The sequence below is a fragment of the Hylobates moloch genome, unplaced genomic scaffold (genome assembly GCF_009828535.3).
Source record: "Hylobates moloch isolate HMO894 unplaced genomic scaffold, HMol_V3 SCAFFOLD_20, whole genome shotgun sequence".
In the NCBI taxonomy this organism is placed as follows: Eukaryota; Metazoa; Chordata; class Mammalia; order Primates; family Hylobatidae; genus Hylobates; species Hylobates moloch.
In genome coordinates this window covers 19,590,919-19,595,267 of record NW_026652295.1, presented here as the reverse complement: position 1 = coordinate 19,595,267, position 4,349 = coordinate 19,590,919, and the positions used below count along the sequence as shown (strand labels likewise).

The 4,349-nt window shown below is 44.3% G+C and overlaps 1 long non-coding RNA gene across 1 annotated transcript; it reads left to right on the top strand.

The window, feature by feature from the left end:
• The first annotated feature begins 321 nt into the window (after positions 1-321).
• On the top strand, positions 322-3,404 carry LOC116460374 (uncharacterized). Its single transcript, XR_004245785.2, has 3 exons — positions 322-580; positions 2,240-2,337; positions 3,195-3,404. It is a non-coding gene; the product is annotated as an uncharacterized LOC116460374 (long non-coding RNA).
• Positions 3,405-4,349: the final 945 nt, after the last annotated feature.

Below are 4,349 nucleotides of genomic sequence, written 5' to 3'. Positions count from 1 at the left end.
TAGCAGCCCTTGAGTTTCTTTTAGGGAGCCACTTCTACCCACCCCTGCTTAGTCGGCTTGGCTTAGACAGGCTCCACCCCCAGCTCCAGGCTGGAGCATGTGACTGAGGGCTGGCCAATCACGGCACTGAATTCCTCTTGTTAGTGATTCATGTAGTGACTGAGTCACTCAGGTTCCTCCAATAGCAATGAACCAAGAACCTAAATGGGACGTACCAGGGAGATATTTTCCTTCTGAGGTTACTTACTGAAATGGTGACGTGAGCCTGGAACGGCCAGGAGCCACCACATAGTACCTAAAATAAACCCATACTGCGGGAGGCAGAGCTAAGACAGAGAAAAACGGAATTCTGAAGATATTATTAGAGCCGCTAGATCCAGCCTAGATCAATCTGGCCCCAGCCCTGAACTTTTCAATTGCATGGGCCAATAGATTTTCTCCTCCCACCCCATCTTCTTGGCTGAAGCCAGTTTGAATTAGTTTCTGTCTTTTGCCATCAACACTGAAAGAGTTTTGATATAGAGACAGATGAAAAGACAGCATTCCTGATCCTGAGGCGGCAGACGTAAACTCAAGTGTGGTAAGTGTGAATGTGGAGCTATGTTCCTAGTGTGGTGCGGGCAGAGCAGAGGGAGAGGCTGATTCTGTCTGGGGGAGGAAGTGCCTTCATCTTGGGAAGGGCAACAGTTGGTGCCTAGCCTATACCCCTACTGACCATAAGACGTACGCAATCTCTATTCCTCACATGCCTCAAGCTAATTAGTTCTAGGAAGATCCAGTGGTCTGGAAAAAATTTCTGGCAACTCCTTTTCTTCTCCAGTTTCCCCTAGACTGTGCATTTACATTAACTGGCAGATATTGCTGAAGACCGCACAGTCTTAGTCAAAGACTGAGCAGGTGAAAATGGCAAGAGAAAATGTTTTTCTCTCTTTAGAGAAGCAGTAATTGGCATTATGCCCTCTCCGCAGCAAGAATAGGTTATGTAAATGACAAAAATAGCAAAGGCAAATATTCTTATTGCACTGTCAAGTATTTCTTATGGCTGGATATACTCTCCAGAAGGATCTACTGAAAAGTACTAAATTCCTAGATTCATAATGGCTCCTGTGCCTTCCTCCAAGCTGGACAGGCTACTTCAGTTTTCAGCAACTGCTGAGTGACTGCTGTGGCTATGCTTTGGATTTGCAAGGTTTGCTTGATAAAGACTGGCACAGGCGTGGTGGTGGGCGCATGTATTCCCAGCTACTTGGGAGGCTGAGGCAGGAGAATCACTTGAACCCGGGAGGCGGAGGTTGCAGTGAGCCGAGATCACGCCACTGTACTCCAGCTTGGGTGACAGAGACAGACTCTGTCTCAAAAAAAAAAAAAAAAAAAAAAGACTGGCAATATTCTCTAGGACACGGTGTCTTTAGTTGCAGACTGGCATGGGGGAGGCAGAATAATGAAGTGGAAAGAATGCAGCCTTAGACTCAGATAGATCTATTTTGATTTCTTACAGCACCCAATCAAGATAATTCACTTCTCTAAGCATTGATCTCCTTGTTTGTAAAATGAAGATAACAGTACTTTGCTCCCAGGGTTTCGGTGGAAGTGAATAAGAACAAGTGCCCAGCACATTGCTGGTCATATTCTCTATTCATTACAAAATGAATGAACGAATAAGTGGTTGTAATCAGTGTATATATTCTATTTGACTTCTGTCCTTAGGAAAAAAAAAATCAAGATTTTATAAATATTTAGCCAGACCTGTACTTCTCCTTCTCCAAGCTCAGTGTACCCCAGCTCTGTTCTGTCCCCAAAGTGTGAGGGATAGAGTTCTTAGCTGCACTTACAAAGTAACAGAAAAACCAGTGAGCCATGTGTCCAGCTGGGATCACAGTGGGGAGGGCAGATTAGAGTGACAGCTGGCCTGGGAGAGAAACCCTCTCTGAAAGAGTGCAGGGCTCTATGGCAGGCTGTAGCACCTTCACTGGCTGAGGTCAGAGGGTGGATTTTGTCTCCATATTCACCTGCACGGTCACCTCAACTGGCGTGATTCTGTAACACAGCTCAGCTTCCTTGCAGAGGCCCCAGTAGAGTGCAAACTCCATAAGGGCAGGGATCTTATCTTTCACTCACTGCTGCACTCCAGTGCCTAGACACTGCCTGGCATACAGTAGACACACAATATTTAGAAATCTCCCTACAAATACATGAATCTAGAGCCCCAACTGCATTCCCTTCCCCAGTCTCTCTCTAGGGCTCTGTCTGGATTTCTGAAAACATGAAGGGGCTGATTACAAATCTCCTTACCAGATAACAGAGCTATTCCTCACTCTCCCAGCCTTGGCTACCCAGGTAAGTATCCAGAAAGCTTAAGCAGCACTGAAGACAGAGAGAGGTATTTTTGATGGCTCAAAAGAGATTAGACTGGGCAGGTGAAAAGGCCAAGTTGACTTTCTGGTGCCCTTTTTCCAGATCTGAAAAACACCCACAAAGTTTAATTTCAGCCAGGCATGGTGGTACATGCCTGTAGTCCCAGTTACTCGGGAGGTTGAGGCAGGAGTTTGACTTGAGCTCAGGAGTTTGAGGCCACCCTGGGCAACATAGTGAGATTACCCTTCTCTAAATAAATAAATAAAATTTTAAAACGTTTAATTTCCAGCTGGGTATTCTGCAACATGCATATGTATTTAAGGAAATGCATTAAACCCTTAGGAATTGAGACCTCTACGTAATAGTAGCTTAAGCTAATTTTGTTTTTCTTTCTCATAACCAGAAGTCTGGGGTAGGTGGCCGAGGGCTGGTAAGATGGCACCACACTGGTATCAATATCCCAACTTCCTTCTGGCTTTCTTTTCTGCTGCCCTTAGCATGTGCTCCCATCTTCACAGGACGGCTGCTGGAGCTAAAAATACCTTGTCTAAGTCAGAAGAGGAGAATGAATGAGTGCTTGCCAGCCTAGTAGACTCCTTTAAAGAGCTTTCCCAGAAGTTCTGTCCAAAGTCTTCCATTTGTCTCCTTGGCCTTCCGTTCTGCAAGGGAATATGGAAATAGAGCATGTTGTAAAGGCAGGACATGTTTATACCTCCCAAATGTAGAAGTTAGTGAAGAAGAGAATGGATATCAGTCAGGCAATTAGCAGCTTCTGCACAATTATTGTATCCTTCAAAATGAGTAATGATGATGACAGAAATCATTTTGTAATTTTACAGAGAAATTGTTGGGAAGCTTGAAAGAGCAGACTCAAGGAGGCTATGCTTCAAGAGCAGCTTTCCAGAACCACGCCACAGGACTGGCTGCTTCTGGGCCCCACAACCACGATGCCTCTGCACCAATCAGGAAGCTGCTGGTTTTAGGATAACCAAATGTCTCCACCCCCGTGTTTGCCAGTAAAACCATCTCCCTATGCATGGTTTCCTCCTCATGAGGCTTCATTTTTCCTTCCATGTTTTGTGAGGAGTCTGTCATTACTTTTTGCCATTAAAAGTAATGGCAAACGCCACAATTACTTGTGCACCAGCCTACTACCTTCCCAAGAGGGGACCTAGTTGCATGGGAGTCTGGGAAATGCAGTTTTTAGCTTTCAAGATTGTATTACATAGGAAGTGGGTTAGGATGAATGTTGAGTAAACCGACCTGCAATATTTAGCCCAGTATTTATTTTATTTTATTTTATTTTATTTATTTTATTTTATTTTATTTTTCTGAGACAGGGTCTCATTCCTGTCACCCAAGATAAAGGGCAGTGGTGCAATCACAGTTCACTGCAGCCTTGACTTCCCAGGCTCAGGTGATCCTCCTATCTCAGCCTCCTGAGTAGCCAGGACTACAGCTGCATGCTACCACATTTGGCTAATTATATATATATATATATATAATAGTAAATATAAATATATAGTAAAACTAAATATAATATATGTGTTTAGTAAATACGGGGTTTTGCCATGTTGCCCTGGCTGGTCTCAAACTCCTGGGCTCAAGCAACCTGTCTGCCTCTGCCTACCAAAGTGCTGGGATTACAGGCATGAGCTACTATGCCTGGCCCATTGCCCAGTATTTTATCCTAATCATATAATCTACACATTTGCCATTTTCAGTAACCACACATTTATTCTTTATAAATTCATCCATTCATTCATTCATTCAGTCAGTCAGTCAGTCAGTCATTCATCAAGTGTCAGGCAGCATGCTAGGTGCTATGCATCAAAGATGATGAAGTTAACGTCTGCGTGGGTGGTGGAATTTCAGAAGATGAGGGCCAATAGCAAAGCCAATTGTGGAGTACTGGAGGGTGCTGACAGCCACTTCTCATGGCCAATCTGTTATTTCCATGGAAGATTGCAGTCTCCATGTGGTCAGATCCTCCC